This window comes from Euprymna scolopes, chromosome 1, assembly GCF_053919585.1.
Source record: "Euprymna scolopes isolate OS-2025 chromosome 1, ASM5391958v1, whole genome shotgun sequence".
Taxonomy (NCBI): Eukaryota; Metazoa; Mollusca; class Cephalopoda; order Sepiida; family Sepiolidae; genus Euprymna; species Euprymna scolopes.
This window is the reverse complement of record NC_136482.1, coordinates 13,791,596-13,815,772: the sequence shown is the minus strand read 5'-3', so window position 1 is coordinate 13,815,772 and position 24,177 is coordinate 13,791,596.

The window sequence follows — 24,177 nt, the reverse complement described above, 5'->3', positions numbered from 1 at the left end:
TTTGTGGTTGGTTTCCTTGTGTAACGTTGCTTTACGATAATACTTCTCGTAGGTATATATCAACATTCCAATTATAAGAGTGCTAGACCCATAGATTATAATCATTTTCGAGTGTCTAATTATTAAGTATGCAAAGTGCTCTCACCTTTATCCAGTTGTGGCATACTGTGTTTCTGTTCGTTTAGTTTAGTATTAAACAATAGTGTTTTAGATAGTGATCTCCTCATAGTAGTAATACTATAATTCATAACCCATCACTCCCAATATCTTAACTAATTAATAAATGAACCAAAGGAAGAGTTGAAACGATACTAAGTAGTTCCTATACACAAAAAATTAATAACTATACTTACTAAAAACCTACACACCTCTAATTAATAACTATCCTCACCGAAAAACGTCGAAGAATAGGCTAGCGTGAATAATCATCTCGTTACCCCTAAACACCATCTATATTTACATTTTGTATAATTCTCTATTGTTCTAATATTATAATAAAGTTGTATGTAACTTTTATCAATCATCTTTTACTTAATATAAATATGTACGTATGTATGTATATACTTTCAGGTCATGTCATATGCTACTGGTACCATGTAACCCAGTACTACCTGCCTCATGGTCGGGTCACCGGCGACTAAACTGGTTCCCCCACCAGACTTGTTTGGTGAGGAGGGCGGCTAGTCTCCTTGAAGGATTAAAAACAAGACCTTTAAAAGGACGAATGAACCCTTTTTTCGGGGTCAACGGCCAACTAGCACCGTGTGTGTTTGTGTGTATGTATGTGTGTGCTGGGGTGCAGAGGGCTCCCGTAAGCCGTGGTGAAGGCAACCTTTCTAGGAGAAGAAAATCTCTGATTTAAAAAGCCATAAAGCAGGAGACCAGTACCCGCATTAAGCTAGTCTGCAGTTTAACTTGTTGCTGGCTATCTTATTCTTACTTGTTGCTGGATCTCAACATTTTTAACCGAGAGAGAGGCTTAGCTGTCGTACAAAGCTAAGACTCTGTAACATCATCTGTGTACAGATACACCTTCAGGCTTTTGTCTATAAAAATGGTCCTGTGGCGATGGAAATCATTTTTGGGCTCATGGGCTTTAAGTGTCTGAGAGAGTGGCACTCGTATGACAAGACGTTGCAATCATCATCATCATCATATACTTTCACAATCATTATGAATCCCTATAACCTTTCACTAACTGTTTAATAACTTTTTTATGCAATATTATTAATTTTATATTATAAATTACTTCATGCCAACATTACTTCATTCCGACATTTACTTCTGAAGACAGTCGGCGAAAAGTACTTCAAGTTTCTTCACCGTTCCCCTTTTTTCTTTTTTCTGTCTCCCCCTTTTAGTCGATCTTCTTCTTTTTCAATTTATTTTTCTTACTTTTAGTCGATCCTGCTTCTTTTTACATTATAGTCGATCTCCTTTTATAAGGTTTAAAAAAAAATATTTTTAATGCCCACTTCGCTTTTAAACTATTACAATTCTGTTGTACTTCGAATTTACTATAATTTTATATTTGTAGTTTCTTTCAATGCATTAACCGCCAAAATTTATTGTATCTTTCCTCTGATGAGAAGAAATACTTTTTTTGAAACTCCGCGGAATAAGGTCTTTCAATTTTATTTGTACTCGTTGTCGGATAATTAAAATTCTGTATACCTTCTTTTATAGGTTGTTAATGTTTTTTGAAAATTTGAATAAATTTTCAATAAAATTTTTCTATTATATACATATATACATATATATGAGCACTTTAAAGTTGAAATAGAAAATCGGCCGCTTAAGCTCGCATGCATAGATCATGATGTTATAATCATTAGATCACTATGGCCAGATTTTACGACGTTAAAAAAATAAATGTTAAAATTTCAACGATATTTCTCGGGGTTGAAATTGGCCGTGAGGTTTACTCCTTGCAAAGTCAGAGATGGCTTCGTGGCCAAGTTCAGATCTCCCGACCAGTAGTAATCACGTCACGCTGCACTGATGATTCCTGAAAGGATTAAATACTAGTGTCTGTAGGTGTTAACATTATTATTGTAATAAATCTATATATATCTATAAAAACGAAATTATATGTGTGTATGTGTGCGTACATTTCCCTACCAAACTACTCTGTCAATTTTAAGTCTACAGATTTGACATAAAAGATATTATTATATTGAGATTTGGGAAAATCTTTTTAGTCGGTTTTCGGCCAGAAATTTGGCTGTCAAGGGGTAAACGTTTAACGATTTGACCTTTGAAAACTCAACTAAACTCCTCCGACATTTTTGAGTTTAAACACTTGAAATTTTAGATGTAGGTTTCTTGAACATTGATCCAACATTTTATTTTGATTTGAGCCACAAAAAATAAATGTTTAGGGATTAGTATTGGGGTCAAAGTTAAAAAAGTATTTTACTTCTGCAGTCTCTACCAAATTACTCAGCCAATTTTTGGTCTGCACATTAGAAATATTACATAAAGTGTATTCAGACATAGAGCAAGCTTTTTAATCGGTTTTTGGCCGAACATTTGTCTGCCAAGGGGTCAAAGTTCAAAAGATTTGACCATTGTGATCTCTAGCAAACTATTCGACCAATTTTGAGTCTAAACATTTGAAATTTTACATAAAGGGTATTAAGACATGCAGCAAGCTTTTTAATACGTTTTTGGGTGAAAATTTGGCTGTCAAGAGGCTAAAGTTGAAAGAGTTGACCTTTGCAGACTCTACTAAACTCCTCCGCCAATTTTGAGTCTAAACACTTGAAATTTTAGATATAGGTTACCTGGACATGAGTCAAACTTTTTAAAAGATATATATATATATATATATATATATATATATATATATATATATAGATATAGATATAGATATATATATATATATATAGATATATATATATAGATATATATATAGATATATATATATAGATATCTTTTGGGAAAGACATTCTAATTCGCACCCACTTTGCTTATCATCTACATCTACTCATCAATCTCCAGCTGTATATGTGAACACGTCCATAAACGTGAGTGCGCGTATCCTGTGTATGTGTATGTACGTGAAGAAGCATTTGTGGTAGTGCGCGAGTGTATATACATGTATGTTCACGTATACGAGTGTGTTCGTGGGGTGGCGTGGAAGGACTTGGTTTTGAATAGAGGCCACACAAGTTGCTGACCATTCCAAGTCGAAAATGCTGGAAGGGTCATATTCAGATCGATCTTTACCTTAATGGCTATACCCATGCCCCTTCCCCCCGCTGCTAACTCTGCCCGCTCACTCATGTTTTCTATCATTCACACTGAGGAAGATCGAAGGATCGGACGAAATTATGTGCTTTTGAAGGAAACATTCTTGTTTTTTTTTCAAATGGCATTTGTATTCCTACACGTCAACACACAGGAAATAAATACAGAAAATATATAAACATTTATATATTTTTTTCGTATTGATTTTTTATTCATACATATATATATATATATATATATATATATATATATATATATATATATATATATATATGCACATAAAGTTATGAACAGTACATAGGGCCCGAGCACAACCGGACTGAACTGCTAGTGTATATATATATATATATATATATATATATATTACAGTATATATGTGTGTGAAATTATATAAACATCAGAAAACCCTTATGTGGATGGATGTACGTCTTGACGATGTTAGTCATCTAGTCGGGTGTTCAAAATCGTTAAAATGATTAACTAATGGCTAATATAATTAATAAAATAAAAAATGAATAAAACAATTTTTTTAGTTTTATTTAATTTGGTTTAGTTTTAGTGTTCACTTTTATTCATTTTTTTTTCATTGTCACATTGTAGCACACGAAGAACACCTGTAATAGGATGGTCATTAATTATATTCATATATTATATCAGGTGTGAAGGTGACTAGGACAAAAGACCGGTCAGAATTATTTTTCTCCATTTGCAAAAGTAATTGCCTTTTAATGGCATAGCGAGATTACGAGCCACTTGAAATTTTGCATATCACGATAACCTATACTCGGTACAGCTAGAATGATTGAGACGAAGGTTCAAAAGTTAGTTACCTAGACAAAACGCAAAAGAAAGTCAGGTGCCGAATGATATTACATAAAAATTACGATACGAGTTTGTAGTCAAACTCAGGAAGCCAGAGGTTTGGTATGTAAAGAGAAATTAAACGAACATTACCTCAACGTCTGCCATCTGCGTCTCTCATTTCACAAGAAGAACAAGGAAGGAAGGAATTAGGTAGTCTCTACCTGTTTGAAAAAATTTTCTCTCCGTTGTGTTTTCCATGAATGAGTAGATTCGTATTCAGTTAACATAAGAACACAACCACTATGGGGATTAACGGTTAAACATGGAAAAGCGGCGATAAAAAGAATAAAAAGCACCGACAGGGCACGTATGTAACACTAAAGAAAGGCCGCATCAGATCTGTAGGGTTGATGTGACGTTTCTTTTGGTTAAAAGTAATTTTTTTTGTTGCCGGGCGATGATCGGGTGTTGAAGGAATAAAAATTATTATTAATTTTTTTTTTGTCAATAAATTCTGAGCTAAGTCTGTTGTTGAGATGGCGGCGGCAAAAGTGCCTTTGTAGCGAGAGGTTAAATCACAAAATCTTCAAAAGCGAAAAAGAATGCATAAAATATTTTAGCCAAAATACACAGGCGTTTGATCTGAAATGGCCGAAATCATAGTTTTGCAGGAGCCGGAGGGTTGGGGATTTCACACCCGCAAATGGCAAAAGTATGAGCCAAGGTTGATCTGTGAGTTTGACAAGTTGAAAAAAGTCGGGTTGTTTTTGATCTGAGAGAAACACTCGCAGTGACTCGGCATTATGTTTTAGAACAAAGAATAGGAAAAAAATGAATTGTCCGAAATTTCAAAACAATAATATGACGTATCGAGAATTGTCATTTGGTGAATCAGGTCGAACGAAAATTGAAGTTATGAAATATTTTTGCTCGGATGGGAAAATGTGTTGTCCGATAAGTTCAAAGCGACAAATGCATTCTTGGTCTTTGGACGTAAACAAAATGTCTGATATAATGGAATGGCCGACAACCAGAACTTAATTCAAAGATAAACTAAAATTCCTTTGAATTATCAAAGCGAAAAATGAGATCAATAGATAATTTTAAAACAAATAAAATCGCGTGAGTCAAAGGAAAAAATTTTTTCCTGGATATGGAAAAAATTCTATTAGTAAGCCAGGGAGGAGTTAAATAATACAACGTGTAAGTTGGGCGTTAATTAAAGGAGGAGTCCATCCAATTCTGGAAATGGACCAATGAAAAAGGGCCCTGTCGAAGTATAATCAACCAATGAAAAAGGGCCCTGTCGAAGTATAATCAACCAATGAGAAAAGGCCCCGTCGAATTATAATCAAGCAATTTGATTGGTCGATGACGCACATGGGTGTCGTCATCATTCCATAATTGTATTATAAAAGAAATGAAAAATCAGAGATTAAGTCAAAGAGAATTCGGAATCAGAGTCAAAGAGAGCTAAGTCAAGTTGTTCTGTCTCGGCAGAATCACCTCTCCTCTCTCTCTCCCTCGCTTGTTGCCTGATAACTCAACGCTTATAACGTGTCGATCACTTAACGAGAATTACGCAAATGCCGCGATACCGACCAGGTATTTCAACAACAGAAGCTCAGTTGTAGAACTAACTGCTTGCTTGAATTAATTGTCAACTATATGTATATGCTGTAAATACTTCTTTTATGAATTTCCGAAATATATATTATATTAACCAACCTTCGGAGTTTTGTTGCTGATGTGCGTTGATCCCTATATGTGGATATTTCTTTATTTGCCATTTGTGACACCGTATCCGTCAACGAACACCCAGAATAACTAGACGATCCACGGAGAACAGGCCTTGAGGACCGAGCATCGGAGAAGAATCCCCAACGCCTTAACGAAGAACTCACTGGGTGACGCGACGTACTAACGGTTGGCAGACCTGGTTGCCCAGTCGACATATTATAACTGTACCGACCAGGGTGCAGATCATAACTGGGCCGCGATCAGAGGTTCAAGGTCATGTAAGACCACGTACCAAGGTCACACGTATGTAAAAAAGATTTGTATCATTTGTTTTGTTTTCTTGATTACTCATTAGTGATAACCCTTCCTTCGTACATGCATTTTTAGCGGGAATCGTATATATCTAGTGATCTGACCTATTTTAAACCTAGGTGTAGTTAAATGTGTTTTTATATTATGTTAATTTATATATATATATATATATATATATATGTATATATAAATATATATATATATATATGTATGTGTATATATATATATATATATATATATATATATATAAAAATGTAAAGTTGGTTCGTTCTAAAGAAATAAAACCATGTTTATACGTTACCAATTTATTTGAAATTTTCAGACAACCAATTTTTAGAGTCGAGGTATGTTTGTATGTTATTAAAATAAATTTACCTAATTAAAATTAAAATATTAAATAAAATAAATATATTTATTTATCGGTTCTGCGAATCTGTTCTGTTGATAAAACTGAACTTCCGGTTCGATTCATTTCACAGCCACGATTTGACGAAAGGTTTAATTTTCTGTTAACTCGATAAGTAAAAAAACAAAAACAAAAAAAAACATATTTCATTTGTTTATCTTCCAAATTTTTTAATTTACACATCTTTTCTTTATTATATAAGGCCAAAAACAAAAAAGTTTGTTGCTTGCTTTTTAGTTTTTTTTTATATATATATATAAGATTACTCATGCAGAGAGTGATCCGTGCTGAAATAATGTTATTATTTAAAAAGTCATTCTTAACATGGGGAGGTAAGGATGTTTTGTACCTATTCTGTACTTTAACCTTACAATTGAATAAATAAAAAAAAATCGTAAAACGTTATTTAAACGTGGAAATATGATTTAAAAAATAGCGCGGCTCTCTGCATTAGCACCATTTTTATTTATTGTTGTTGTTTCACGAATTTTCGGCCAACTATTCCTCTGGCCTTCATGAAAAGAAGTCCTTTTATAAATGTTCAGTAACTTTTTCCTTTTATTATTCTTAAAGAGTAAAACTTTTCTTATTCATGAAAGGAGTTAAGCCTACGTAAATAAATAAATGTTTGTACACGTGACAAATTATCAATAAATGGTTTAGTTACTTTTTTTAAAAAATTTTTGTAAAAGTGCGAAAGGCGACGTTACGTTGTACAAACATTACTCCCATGCTTTATTTCTATACTTATAGGTTTTTGGAATTTTTTTTCACTGGATTATTATTGATTGGACACTAATTAAACAGATTATTAAAAAAAAAATGTAAAAAAGAAATCATTATTTCGACATTTGAAAGTGGTGCTGTGCTCACTTTTTAGTTACAACGTTCTGATAAATCAGTCACCCATTTTGTAAGCAATAAAAACGCGGTATATCAAAATCATAGAAAGTAAAAATAATGAGTCTCTACCGCATTTGTAAGTCAGAAATATATTTGTTTCTCAAAGAAAAAAAAATAGAGAGAACAGGACTTTTTTTAATTGTTTTCATGAAAATAAAGTTTCGAGATTTTTATTTTTTTTTTTTTTTACTTATCATAACAAAAAAAACACACAGTTTGTGTGTGTGTGTTTTTTTTTTAATTGTTTTTGTGAAAGGTGAGTTTTTTTTTCAAAACTTTTGTTTTGTTTCTTTTTAATTTTTTAAAAGTATTATAAATTTCACTAACATGCTGGAGAAATGTTTAATAATTTGGTATTTTTTAGATTAGGTCCGCCTCCACAATTTTCCTTTCAATGACGACATTTATAGGTTTCCGAGTATGCTGAACACGCAAATTGCATTGAAATTTTGCGGAAATAAATAGTTGTATTATGCATTGTATTCTTCGGCGGCCATCTTTTTACGTGCACACGCACCATAAACAAATACACACACGTAAAAAAGATGGCCGCCAAAGATTACAATGCATAATACAACTTTTTATATCTTGATAACTACTTATTTCTGCAAAATTTCGATGCGATTTTCGTATTCAGCATAGTCGAAAACCATTTCAAGTCGTCATTTAAAAGAAAATTGAGGAGGTGGAGTGGACCTAATCTAAAAATTTACCAATAATTATTAATCCCGTACGCCTCCCGATACATTGCTTCGTCAACATGCGACCATTTTATATCTCCCGAAGACACTTCCGTATTTAGAAAAAAAATAAATAAATAAAAAGTGACCGATTTACCAGAACGTGGTAACTAAAAAGTGAGTATCCCTTTCAAATGTTGAAATGATTTTTTTTTTTTTCAATTTTTTTTCATAATCTGGTTAGTGTTCAATCAATAATAATCCAGTGAAAAAATTTCAAAAAACCTATCGGTATAGAAACTCCACCACGTAAGTAAATAAATAAAAAATGTTACGTGCGCATGCGTAGCAGTATCAGAATTTTTGTAGGAATTTTTGACACCCCTAACACGAAACTGCGAATACAATATAAACATCTCGGAATTTCTCTGTTAAAAGTGGGTTATTTATTTTATTTATGGATTATACTTCCAAAATAAACTATTACAGTTGTTTTAAAAGTAATAGAAATATTTTTTTTTTAAACATTAATGAATTTTCCGAACTCAATATTTTTCAATTTTTAAACTCAATATTTTTCAATTTTTAAATTTTTAAAATCTATCAAAATTTTTCTATTGATTCTATTTCTACGATATTTTCAGGGTCAATGTGAAATTTTATGTTCTTTCCAATAAATCGAATATAATATTTTAGACAAACGTTTTTTTTTTTAATTCACGAAACCCCCCCATACCAATTTTTAAGTGTCTATTAAAAAGTAAATACTTAATTTAGTAACCCGAAAGTAAATATTTAATTTACTTACAAATTGAAGAGAAAAGGTCAATACATAATATATTCAAATTTAAAAAAAAAAAACATAGTGTTCTTTTAGAATTTTACCTGTAAAGTTTGAAGTTTAAAACCTTTTTTTTAAACCACGTTATTTGTTTCTTCTTTTTTTTTTTTAATGGAACCTTGGTCCTTGCTCCTTTAATTGACAAAAAAATTAGGGCTTGAATTACATTTTTCGAGGAGTTATAAGCTTGGAAAGACAGGGGGTCGAATAATTCACGCCTCCCATTTTGTAAATGTCTAATAATAATTAATTTAGAACCCGATAAGTACATAATTATTTACTCACAAATTGAAGAGAAAAGGTCAATACATAACATAATATATTCAAATTTAAAACAAAAAAAAACATAGTGTTCTTTTAGAATTTTACCTGTAAAGTCCGAAGTTTAAAACCTTTTTAAAAAAAACACGTTTTTTTTATTTTTTTTTAATGAAATCTTGGTCCTTGCTCCTTTAATTGAAAAAAAAATTAGGGCTTGAATTGCATTTTTCGAGGAGTTATAAGCTTGGAAAGATGGGGTGGAATTATTCGCTATTTTCACGAAATTTCTGACACTGCTACTAGGGGGGTACTAAGGGAACGACCATTAAATAATTCTGCGGGTCGCCATGGAACTCAACGCCCAAGGAGTATCAAAATAGTTTTCATGATCTGAAGAAATTTTTTTTCCGAAAAGTGGGTGATCACTTTTCCATCTAAATTTAACTTAAAATGAGCACCCACTTTCTGGCCATCTGAGGAAGGGGCATTTATTTTCGTGTTTATTGGCTTAAAGGTTTTTTTTTACAAGGCAGTTTGGTACGCGAATGCATATTTAACAGTTTTCGTTTATGCTCACGCATAGCATAAACAAAGGCTACGTCTGTGAAATGGAAAATAGTCCCAGAGTTCAGGGATTAATACCATGCAAAAGAAATCAAACAAAAAGACTTTTAAGCCAAGAAACACACAGAAAGAAAAAAAAATAGCATCCATTTTTTTTTCTATCGAATTCATTTGCTGTTTTTGTTGAAAACTATTTTCCCCCGGATTTTTGATATAATTTTCCATTAAGGGCTGTGTGTCTCACGTTCGTAAATAACAAAATTTTTTTTGTAGATTTTGGTGTGTAAAAAACGAATCTGCAAACCGTTTCCGTCACAAAAAAATAGTTTTTATGATATGAAGAAATTACTTTTTCGAAAAAGTGGCGATCACTTTTCCATGTAAATTTAACTTAAAATGAGCACCCACTTTCTAGCCACCTGAGAGAGGGGGGATTTTTTCCCATGTTTATTGGCTAAACAGCTTTCGTTTATGCTTACGCATAGCGTAAACGAAGGCTACGGCTGTTAAATGGAAAATAGTCCCAGAGTTCAGGGGTTATTACCATGCAAAAGAAATCAAACAAAAAACTTTTAGCCAAGAAACAGAAAAATGCCCCTCTCTCAGGTGGCCAGAAAGTGGGTGCTCATTCTAAGTTAAATTTACATTGAAAAGTGATCACCCACTTTTCGAAAAAGTAATTTCATGAATGTCATGAAAACTTTTTTTTTGCTACGTAAACGGTTTGCAGATTCGTTTTTAGCACACCGAAATCTACAATAAAATATTTCGTTATATATGAACGTGAAACGGGCCTTAAAGTAAAATAATACCGGATTTTTTTGAGCAGATTTGCCGTTTAGTTGTACAAATATCCTCACACCAGGTAATCACTAAAAGGGATTTTTAAAAGTCGTCACCTGTATCGAGCAAAAGTTTAAAACCACCGATTATATGCCAGCCTACATCATGGTAACATATATTGAGTGAGTTCCTAACAGTATTTTTAGTTTAAACTCATTTTCCCAAAATTTCCCCAAACTTAACATGTTCGATACAGTCTGCCGCCATTTGTATTTTTCAGATATACCGATAAACATTGAATGTTTTTGAACCGATTATACATTACATAAAAACACTAAAATCTTATCCAGTTAGGTAGAACACTTACTTTTCTTGCCTTTGATAACATTTATTTGTTATATATTTATTTTTTGACAACTTCTTTATATCTGTGTTTAGTAATATAAACCCTTTACATTTAATGTAACGTTTAGTCGGCTCAAAAAACAGTGTTTATTGGTGTATTTGAAAGCTACAAATGGTGGTGGACACTGTTGATTACTTTAAGTTAGAGAAAGTGAGTTAAAACTAAAAAAACTATACAAAATACTGTCAGAAACCTATCCATTATGCCAGCCTATGTCATGGTAACATATGTTCGGTGAGTTTCAGACACTGTTTTGTATAGTTTTTAGTTTTCAACTTACTTTCCCAAACTTAACGTATTCAACAGAATTCGCGACCATTTCTGTTTTTGGAGCCAATTAAACATTTTACATAACATAAAAACACTAAACAATTATCCAATTAGGTAGAAACGTAAATTACTTTACCTTTGCTTTCATTTATTTGTTTTTGGACGACTTTTTCGAATCTGTGTATAGTAACCCCCCTCCCCCACCATCAACCAAATATTAATTACTAAATCACATTTTTTAAAACAAAAAAAAAAGCATTTAGCGTTTCAACATTTTTGCTACGTTCGGCTTCATCCACTGATTGTTGGTCAAGTCCAAAACATGAATGATTGACAGAAACTCTCGAGGATCCAGATCAAATTCTGCAAGAGCACCATTTTTTTCAGTTTCGCCTTCTTTTTCACTTTTTGCAGTGGATTGCTGTACTAATATAAGAAACATGCATTTTCTCTTTTATTAAATTTTTCCATTACACCAAATTGAGCCACTGCAACGCGTGGCAGGGTACAGCTAGTATATATATATATATATATATATATATATATATATATATATATATATATATATATGCGAACGGTTCGTGAAATGTTTGTTTAACGTGAAATGTTACATCTATGTATGTACACAAAGTTAGGGGTATTCAAGAGAGAAAACTCGCGAATTTATACGAAGTTAAAAAGAGTGCTCAATGAAAAAGAGCGAGTTATATTTTAATTGATTTAGACAAATTTACATGGTCGCGACACTGGACATTCTAATGTTTCGGACAGATGCCCGGTCAAGACCAAAAGTCCCTATCAGGCAACTCAATAAAGTTTGTCTTGCATTGAAGAAGTCCATTTTTCTGGACTTCTTCAGTGAAAGACAAACTTTATTGAGTTGCTTGACGAGGACTTGTGGTCTTGATCGACCATTAAAAAATTAGCATGCCCAGTCCATGTCAATATCAATAACAATATATATATATATATATATATATATATATATATATATATATATATATATATCGCCGAAATATTTGAGTCCATAATTAACCAAGTTCTACTCCAACACTTTACAGATGCTAAACTTCTGACCGATCAACAATATGGATTTAGGCAAGCCCGTTCCACAGCAGACATCCTAACTGTAATCTCTGAGCGTATATACCATTCACTTGACAAAGCAGGGAAAGGTAGAGCGGTAGCTCTAGATATATCTAACGCTTTTGACAGGTTATGGCATGAATGTCTTCTCAGGAAAATCAGGTCATACCGTATCACTGGAAGAATACTTAACATAATTAAATCATTCTTAGATAAGAGAAAAATCCAGGTTGTCCTCGATGGTCGTACATCTAAACAATATGATATAAATGCAGGAGTGCCTCAGGGGTCTATCCTTGGGCCTCTATTATTCTTAATATTCATAAATGGCCTCCCTGACAAAATTGTGTGAGATGGGTATATATGCTGATGACACCACACTATATAACAGACACGACAGGAAAACATATGAACACATATCTAAAGAAATGGTAGAAACACTAGAGGATGATCTTCAATGTGACTTTGGAATTCCCTTACGGGTTCTTGCTTCCCAAACTGTACTGACATGCAGAAGTTCAAGTCTAACGTGTACCGATATCTTTCCTGCCAACTCCCCACATAGTACCTCTGTAGCTTATGTCCCTGTTAGTAGCCCCCTACATTAAAGTAGCAATGTGCCTTGTTTGAGGTGAAAATGTAATTAATATATATATATATATATATATATATATATATATATATATATATATATTCTGAGCAAAAGAAAAAGGGGTTTGACATCTGAGCCAGTTGGCGAGCAAGTCGTGGAATCTGCTTGTCGAAGCGAGGGTCAATCGGTGCAGTCATGGTTTTCTTTAGGGGATCGGTCTATTGTTCAAACTGTAAACGGCACAAAGAAATAACTTAAAAGAGTAGAAATCTTCCAGCATCAAAGGATCACTGCAGTTAGGAGTGGAATTTTGTTTTTAGGGCGTACAAGTTCATTAAGTTCATTGGAGCACCTTCTGCGAAAATACTTGTAAAACAGTCATAGGTATGTAATATTGCAGCGATGTTAGATGGGCTGGATCTTAGCACAGAGTGAGGTTATATATATTGCAAACTTCGCTTTCGTATGGGCTGTGTCGCCTGAAGAGGTCTCTACTAACTAGTAACTAGCTGACAGAAACATGCTCATGACTGTGTTGCAACATATTACTGCTTATGTAAAAACAAATAAAGAGTATATGTGTGTGTGTGTGTGTGTGTGTGTGTGTGTGTGTGTGTGTGTGTGTGTGTGTGTGTGTGTGTGTGTGTGTGTGTTATTTATTAATTATTTTTTATTTTATTTTATGTTTTTTTTTGTCTTACGATATGTTTTGAATTAAGATATTTTGGGGAAGAGTGACTGTGTATTCATATGCTAAGTATTTTATTTCATTATTTTATTTTTCGTTTATAATTTTAAAATTTGTTTTCTTTTATTTTAACTAACTGGTATTTTTTTATATATATATATATATTCTGGCGAGAATTTAATGTTCCGCAGAAAACGAAACGAAACCAAAACAGGATGCATTTAATGACGAAATGACTTTTGATTTTTTTTTCTATATTTTTAAACATTATTTGCAGCAGTTTTATTTATTTAATTCCTTTTAAATTATTTAATGTTAATTTGGATTTAGCAGATCGTAATTTTTTAGATCTAAATTTGTTGGTATACAATTATGTCGCAGTGAATAAATACATTCGCAGCAAATATAATGAAGATTATTTTATTTATCAAATCTATTTTTTGTATGGGGTGTAACGAAGTGTACATACTAATTTTGTTGTGTTTTTAATGCCTATTTTAATATTTGTTTATATATATTACGATCTGCTAAATCCAAATTAACATTGAATAATTAAAAGGAATTAAATAAATAAAACTGCTACAAACAATGCTTAAAAATATAGAAGAAAAATAAATCAAGAACCATTTCGTCACACACACACACATATATAATCTTGCATATATATATATATATCTTGTGTATGTATATACACGGAACACACACATGCATATATATATATATATATATATATATATATATATATATATATATATATATATATATATATATAATAAATTCCACAACCAAACACGTCGCAGCCCACAAGAGCCATGACAGTCAACGAACCGGAAGTCCAAGACTCGAGTTTCGCCCTCATTTGGGCTCATCAATTAGACACATCCGAACTCAGGATTCGAAACCCGAGCCTCTTGCATCCGAGGCAAGCACTCTACCAACTGAGCAAACGCCCCGCACACAAGAATTTCTATTAACCAACACAGATCAAGCAAACCGCGCCGAAATCCGACTGTGAAATGAACCTACTTTGTCTCAACAAGGGACGCGATCATCCAACCAGCTAATAACTCCAAGCCGATGTCTCACAAGTAGGAGTTTTAACTCGAAAGGACGATGCCATCCAGCAATGCTAACGAAACGAGCAGCTTATGACTTCCGGTTCGTTAACTTCCGGTTCGTTGACTGTCATGGCTCTTGTGGGCTGCGACGTGTGTGGCTGTGGAATTTATTATATGGAATCTCTCACATTCTGATTATTATATATATATATATATATATATATATATATATATATATATATATATATATATATATATATATATATATATATCATGATTCGTTGGGAGTACAAAATTTAATATAGCAATCATGAAGGGAAGACTTTTATTATTCGTGGTTAAAAGTAAAATAACTAAAACACGTTTTAAAGAAAAGCGTGGAAAGAGGAAAGGAAAATAATGGGGAAGTCAGCTGACCGGTTTCGCCCTCGCTTTATCAAAGCTGTATCGAGGGATTTAAAAAGGAAAAATCATAAATATGTATATTTACAAAATAAAATTGTGTTATGTTTTGTTCATGGACGAAAACATAATTAAATAATTTAATCAAATACCTAGCATATAAATAAACAGTCCCCTTCTCCCCCCAAAAAATAAAAACAATATATTTATTAAATAAAAGAAAATAACTTTTATTCCCTTTGCTTAAGAGATATTTATTCGCTGCAGTATAATTGCAAACAAAATATTTATTCCGCACGGTTTTCAAGAGATTTGAAACACCCATCATTTTACAAAGAGTATTTACCTTGAAATATATTTTGAAATATGTTTTTTTTATGAGGCATAGGATAATAAGGCGCTATGACTCATAAAAAAGGCATTCTGATACTAACTGAAGAAACAGATTGCATCAAAACTAGTTAATGAGGACAAGGAAGCAGCTCTATTGGTGATCTTCGTTAGTAAGAATATAAGAGAGAAACGGGTTATAGCTGAAAATGTTCTTGTGTGGAAACGTAGATTAAATATTAGACAGGCTTGTTGAAGGAGAATAGTGTTCATGCGCACTTGTATCTATAGTAATCGTAGGAAGAGTTTCTGATGTGGAAACGTAGATTAGACAGCCCGGTTTAATGCGAAAGAAAGAGAAACGTGTTCGGTGGATATGCGTGTTGGAGATAGCCATGTTGGCTTGTATGTACTCACGCTAGCCCGGGGCCAAAGGCCCAGGAAAGGTCGTGCTCCAACAGAGGAGTGATCTGTCAGTCAGAACTAGGAAGAAAAAGAGAGAGTCTGTTGCCGGTTAAACGTTTTATACACTCGGTCACGTGACCGAGAGCTGACTTCTGATTGAATAAGCCAGGAAGAAAAAGTATTTCGAAATCTCCAGCCGCGAGAATCCGTCCCTTCTTCTGTGTTTCAATTTTCGTTTCCTACATTATTCCCAGTAAGGGTAGCCTTTTGTTTGCATTTTGTGTGTATATATATATGACTATCTGAGCACTAACGATGGCCCGAACTGAATAAAAATTAACATACATACATACGTATATATCTATTATTACGGACCGAGACAATCTTTGGACGAACATAATGAGTTTTTGTTACCTGTAAAGAAAATAGCGGTTAAAAATTAAAAAGTCCTGCACTTTGGCGCTAATCAATGAAACTTAGTGTTGTTAAAGATTTATTTTGAAAATAGAAAATTTTAGTTGAAATTGGAAGTTATATGAATATAATCGTATGTAATCAATATAAAATGTATGTTACTGTTGTGTCTGTATCAATAACAACGCGAACGCAGAAAGTAAAGGTAAAACAAATATATTAATACGAAAATATAATACATATTTACAAAGGTGCAGTTGTACTGCAGTTGGAAGATTGTCTGGCAGAGGGCGTCTTTCATGGAGCAACCGGCACATGCGTCTTGCCTATCCGGCGTTCGAAAACAGCTCCCCGGTCTTGCTGACTTGATACCTTTATCTATATCATGTCCACCCACGTATGCTAATTAGTGGGCGTCTCCACAACAGTTACATAATATGAAAATATTTTCTATTAGATAATACGTAAAGAGATGCTTAATATTCTTGATACACCATTAATACGCGCGAGCGTGTACATGCGCGCGTGCGTGCGTGCGTGTGTGTGTGTGTGTGTGTGTGTGTGTGTGTGTGTGTGTGTGTGTGTGTGTGTGTGTGTGTGTGTGTGCGTGCAGGCATGGTTATGTTTCAATCTGTAGTTATTAATAACTGAGACCTTTTTGACTTTCCAATATGGATACCTAAAGAAAAAATAAACTTTTGCCTGATGAGATCCTCGTTCTTAATTATCGATTCATTGTAGTGTAGTGAAACTTGTACATATGTTTATAGATAAATATTAATATAAATAATTCTATTTAATATTGAACACCATTATATAAACCCTGTTAATATACTCTGGATTTTTATGGTATAAATGCATTCTTAACCTGGATATATATACAAACGACCACTTCACACACTGTTTAGTGTTTCGGCTTGGGGTTATTAGCTGGTTGGATGACTGCGTTCCTTGTTGAGACGAAGTAGGTTCATTTCACAGTCGGATTTCTGCGCGTTTTTCTTGATCTGTGTTGGTTAATAGAAATTCTTGTGTGCGAGGCGTTTGCTCAGTTGGTAGAGTGCTTGCCTCGCATGCAAGAGGCTCGGGCTTCGAATTCTGAGTTCGGATATGTCTAACTGATGAGCCCAAATGAGGGCGAAACTCGAGTCTTGGACTTTCGGTTCGTTGACTGTCATGGCTTTTCTGGGCTGCGACGTGTTTGGTTGTGGAATTTATTATATATATATATATATATATATATATATATATATATATATATATATATATATATATATATATATATATATATATTCCGAATTTAGATAGAAGTCTTGCTGAGTCGTAATAGTTTGACGAATAATGGATTTCCTGTATCTGTCTCTTTATGTGTCCTGGCAAAATATTTTCTGGGAGGGAATAAATCGAACTATATTTCTACTTCTAACGATTCACAAGAAAAAAAAAACTGACGAACGAATTATATTAATTAATATTAATTTTCTTGTAAGAAAACTATCGATGACAAAGAAATGATAAAGTGGCTGGCTCTATTTATATATTAGATGACTGCATTTATTCATATATATTTATGATTTTTTAGTTTTTATATTTCAAATGTTAGACATTGTCATCTCAATTATCGAGCAAGGTTGGGTTATAGTATTCACACAAGCGTGTAACTTCACTAACAAATTGCACACCTACTAACTTTATATTTTGGAAAGAACTGCCTTGCAATGTATACAGACTGACTGCTTGTTTGCCTTGGTAATCTTTAAAAACAATTAATTTCAGCTGAAAACATTATTACGTACTTACATGTCATGTAAAAATTAGTATACATTCCAGAAATTACAGAAAGTTGATTCAGTAGAAAAATAATTACAAGTAAAATAAAATTTATTTAATTATCGAGTTTTAACGTATTTTTTTTTCAGGTGGAAGAGTTGTGCGACCATTCTGTGTGACAAACTGATTTATCTCCCTTGACTTAAATTGACTTAAATTAAGGGTGCGCCATTTTTAAACAAAACATAGTTGTGGATGAGATTTTATTGTTGTTGATGTTGTTATTAAAAATTATCTGCCACATACTTGATCAGATTTCGTAATTTGGGGGATTAATACTAATTTCAACATGACACGTAAGTACATGATAATTTTTTCACATGAAAGGTGCTGGTAGAAGCAATCTGCATACCTTTGGAGAGGATAATTCTGTTCAAAAGTTAGTAATTAATTTGTTGAACAATAAGTATTATAATCCACGATAATTTAAATCACAGCGTCTGAGAGATTTCTCTTAAACATTGGCAATATGAAAAAGAAATAAAAATATTTTTTAAATTTTAAACCGAATTGATAGATAGCAGACATTTTATGCAGTTTGAAATCATGTGTTCAATTCTAGAATAGAAATAATGATTCTGTGCCCACGGATTTTAATCATGTCAAATCACACTTCATTTCCTTTTGACGGATTGATCGTTGCTATTTCTTCTGATGAGTTAAGGGCATAATAGATTCACTGATTGATATAATAATTGATTGGTTGATTTTGCGCAACGAAACAGATACTGTCAAGTATTGTATAAGTCAACTGAATTAAAGGAATAAATTATAAGATGGTCAACATCATGAATTTTGGAATATACCTTTTTATCACTTATTCTCTCTCTCTCTCTCGCTCTATATATATATATATATATATATATATATATATATATATAAATATATATATGTGTGTGTGTGTGTGTGATTACTTCATTTAATCACATGAATTAATATACGAAATTATAAATTTATGCGTAAAATTTAAGTATTTACTTCAACAGTGCTCAATACGTAGGTAGAGCTAGGTAGAGCTTACTACTATATATATATATATATATATATATTCACACACAATGTGTGTGTGTGTGTGTGTGTGTGTGTGTGTGTGTGTGTGTGTAAGTAAGAAACTAGCAGGATCTCATAGAAATTCAATACCATTAAGAAAAAAATAACTATTTGTTCCGTAAATGAATTGACATTGTTAGCTAAATATTTTTAATATAATTTAATGCGAATGTATCTTTCTAATTAATTCATATATTTATTTAAATTTGAAAATTAGAGAAAACCGAGTAATTCTTTATTATTTTTTAAAATTTCATTTATTTTTATTCTCGCCTCCAAAATCAATAGAGATATTTTTGTAACGACCTAGTCCCTGTTGATTACGGTGTAATGCACCTCTTAAGCTTTGATTTCTCTCTTTGAGAAGTGGGCTAGTTTATTGCTAATCGCCTGAGGTGCCCTTACTGGAGAATGCTAACGGAGCTGCCTAGGCACTTCTTGTAAGTCAGCGTGCACTTCATCGGATGCGCTGACTTCTGACTTCCACTTTCCGACCCTGGTCCCTAAGTTCTTGCAGTGGGAGAGAATTAAATACCTCTTCTATTGCAATTTTGGTTTCTCTTTTTGTTGGAGATGTTACGTCCAGAGGTTGGTGGCCCCGAGAAAAGAAAATGTGTACGCCCTATCTTGTTGGCGATTGTGCTAAAGTAAAACCTAATTGATGTGTCTAACGTGGTTGACGCGAAAATTGAATACGATAGTTAAATCTTTTGAAACCATTATTTCGTAAAAATAAATTTGAAAATTTTAGAAAGGCTTCTTCTATGATTAGAAGGATGGCACCGAAAGTCTCAGAAAAAAACAATTTTTTTTCAGTTTCCTAAATAAATAGAATATCAGATGTTTTTATGTGTGTGTGTGTGTGTGTGTGTGTGTGTGTGTGTGTGTGTGTGTGTATGTGTGTGTGTCTGTCTGTCTGTTTGAAAATTATTTAACCGATAAACTCTTTAACTACTGGTCACATAACACTGAAATTAACAGGTAATTGTAATCATACACTGAGGATGCTTTATAACGAGTAAAATCTTTGTTTGCATAGATGAATGACGCGTACAAACATATGTCGGCAAGTTGAAATGCAAAATAAAAATATGTCAACTTGCTGACATATTTTTATTACCTTTGCACATGCGCAAATTCATTCATAGCGTGAAGTGGTTTAATTGTAATTCGTTCTTATCTATCTGACGATAATTCAAACAGAAGAGAACGCGGGTGGTGCGCTTAATGTTTTGTTTTCGATTGTAGCTGATGGCATCCAAGTTATTTTTATTTTAACTTTTGAAATCTGTATTATATATCAGGTGCAATATAATATTTAATAAAGAATTGGATCTGTAATAACTAATACGAAATCTGTATGAATTAAAATATATTTAACTACATTTTACGACCGGGCAAGGTCGGGTGCCCCCTCTATTTAATAAAAAAAAATATACAGCTTTACACGCTTTTCTAAAATATTCAAACCTTTAACCTTATGAAATAATGATTAGACTCTCATTCATTTATTTTAATTACAGAAATTGTGGCACTATATCGTAGTGCCATGGTTGTGGTAGTTGCTTATGCACCCTCCCCCTGGATGGCCAGGTGGTAATTTGGCTGTAGGCGGAAGGATACGCAGAAATTCAGCCCCGTAATTCCCTTTCTTCTATCGAGATCTTTTCGTCTCGACAGCATGGGGTAAGCACGCATATTTCTGTCTCTTCGTAAACGAGAGTGGGCAACCCCTCCCCCTCAACACTAGTTAAGGGTAGTTAGTTTTAATAATGGTGAAAAATCAATTGCAGGATATGTAAATTGTAAAAGTATTGTAATATATATTGTATACATAATATAAAATAAAATAGTTAATTATATTTCATATATATTACGATTGTGTTGTGTTGTGTTTTCTTGTGTCTGCCATAAATGTCTCCATGAAACAACGAAGCGGTCCGGTGAACGAAGAAAGAAGATTCCAACCAGAATGCCACCAGGGTGAATATATCATCTTGAGAGAATGAAGAAGCCACACACCTACATCCAACATCTCAGGTATGCTTTTCTTCTTGATACACAGACCCTAATGACTGGCCCATCTTCACATCTTCATTGGACCATTTCTAAGACTTCTAACCATGTCTTTATCGTTTGGATATCGTTTATTCCCTCAGGCAGCTGGTTACGTTCCCACGACGTTCCTCAACCAAGTAACTCTCCCCGGGGAAGCGATAGTACCATAAATATAATTCTCTTTGTCGTAAAAATAATTGTCAGTTAAACATTCTTCCAATCAAATAAACGATAGCAAGTAATTTTGTTATGTATTTCGTTACTTCTTGAAAATTGTACGGTTTTAGTCGACGAAATGGCATCATTTTATTTTGAACAATTCATTTTAAAATGGGTTCAGCCGGGATAGTTGACCTCATCGACATCAGATTAATCGTCAGTATTAGTGATATTTTTTCATCCGTGCTAACAGTGACAACGTACGTACGAACATGAATTTCCTTAGTTTATTATTATACAAATAATGACGTATTATCATAGGTGTTATTTATTGTTTATCTGTTATACTTGTTTCTGTTGCATGCAGCCAATAGATTATAGGTGACAAAACTCGTGTAACAGGTAAAGACCATAACACCTAACATAACACGTCATTATCCGTTGTAATTATCTGTATTCATTAAACTTTATTCAACCAAAACGCAAACAGTAAAGTACACACTGTGAAGAAGATAAAAGTTGTGACTGTCGAAAAAGCGACCGGGTTTCAATCTCAGTTTGAGGTAAATGTTGGTGTCCACCAACAATCACCTGAAGAACCTGATTTCTATGTCGATGGCCAGATATTGACAGATAGCCTATGGATGTGGCCTGCGAAGCACACTGCAAAGTGATGGTGGTTGCATGGATTTTTACATACAGACGGCCCTATGTCGGATAGCGAATGCATCAGTTATGTGTTACTTTTGTCAATGATCGAGCTAAGTACTATCGAAGTGACACGAAGTTTGGGAAATAAATTCCCATGAAAGAAACGGGGAAAGAAGGCAGGTAAGGTTACAATAGAGAAAAATAAAGAGATGTCAGCCGACATGATACATGAAAATGTGGCACAAGGCCGGAAAGTGGGAGAGAATAAACGAACGCATAGGTTCACTCTGGTCCCTTTAAAATTTTCTGAACACTCCCGTCGGTATTTCCTGGTGAGTAATAGAGGTGAAGTTGGGTAATTAGTTAATTGACACAGACTGACAGTCTGGCTGCTCCAAGTTCGAATCCAGTTCGTTCTGCAAAATAACTTTCATTTAGGATGCTGACAACCTTCATGTGTCTCTCCCGTAAGTGCCTGATGTTTTTTGTTTGTTTGTTTACTTGCTTGTTTGTTTTATAGAAAGGATTCTGATTAGGAAAATATCAAGAAATCAATGCAAACAATAGAATCTTTGGATTCATACGAGACGATGATGATGATGATGATGATGATGATGATGATGATGATGATGAAAATTATTTTCCTTGATGAGACTATTTCATCTGTTACTTAGTTTAGATGACTGTCAGGCCATCAAAAATGACCACCTCCACTCTTCGATGTTATCCTTACAGTTCTTTCTTTGTTGTTCTTCTTTCTCTTTCTACACTTCCTTGCAAGATTGTCTTTGTGATTCCTGATAATCGTATAACTTCTTCTTCACGGTAGTTAGTAGATCTTTATATTACTCAGTCTGTTCTCTACTTCTTCGTTGGCAATATGACACCTGTAGGATATGACGAAACTGTTAGAGTAGAAGTCTTTCCGGTATCTAGCAACCTCAACAGTAAGGGGATTGGATTTTTAGCTTGTCAGGTTAGTCCGTAACATGTACAGCGACGGCGCATAATTGCTATGAGTTCATCTAAGTGCATTCCATTAAAGTACTTGTAAAACAGGTACAAGGATGCAACATTACGGCGATGGGACAGAGGTTGGAGATTGGTCAACTATGAGGGACTTATTATATTTGAGACTCTTTTGGGGGCAGGGTCTGTCTAAGAGTTAGACACTAGTGGAAGATGCACCAGCCCAAATGTGGCAACAGTACGTGGCTTTGTAAAGATATAGAATGGCCTCTGGTCTGAGTAATTTTCTACCACGGGAGAGAGGGTTCACCTTCTTTGCAGCAGTTTTCGCAATGTCCTCAATGTTTTGTTCAGATCCATCTTGCATGTGTATTTAGGCAGAAAACTTTGAAAGATGGGCTCTCGGGTAAGGTGTTGTTTGTCACGGCAATCGTAGATTAAGAAAGTGTTTTGTAGTTGTTAAAATATATTGACGATCTTTCAAAAGCATTTCATCTCTATGGCCTATATTCTACTCTTCAGATCCGCAGTTAGAACCCACAACTCACACGCATACAGAAATATGTAAACTACCAGAAAGCACATCAATTTTGTTAAACTGTGATGTTTCTATCATTCCATATGGATGTTAGTTTGACAAGTGTTGCCTTTGTCTGCACGATTCTTGCAAGGAGTTTAGGCTAGGAGCTACCATCCGTCATAGTCGCGGTATTCTACTGTTAACAAGCAACGAGATTAATATTTTCTATCACTATTCTGATAAATTTGCTCCATTTTACGCTCAAATGGCCCTACTGCTTGTCTGAGTCTGTTGTTGATTCTTTCTTAGTAATGTGGCCCCTGTGTGAGATTATCGGGATATTTCCGATATACTCTGCACTATTTGAATAGATCATCATCTGGTCCTAATTGAAATTAGTGATCCTCATCTTGAGGAAGCGCCATGATTTGACATCAGATCCGTTGTCAAGGTCACCAGAAAATGATAGGATCATTCTACCGCTCTAGCAGATATCTCACTCCCGACGCAATCCTCTACCTGTATAGTCTTAATATGCAATAGTGTTGCCACATATAGAGAAGATCTACCCAGATACCTTTTGCCACCTGCAAAACCGACTTTGAAACCTGAAAGACGATTTATTTTCTCTTCCCTGCTACTTCTTTCTCAAAGAATAGACGTTGTGGGTGTATATTTGCTCTATCGTCATTCCTCTGTAAGGAATTCACTACAAAAACTCGACTAGCTACAACCACTATCGA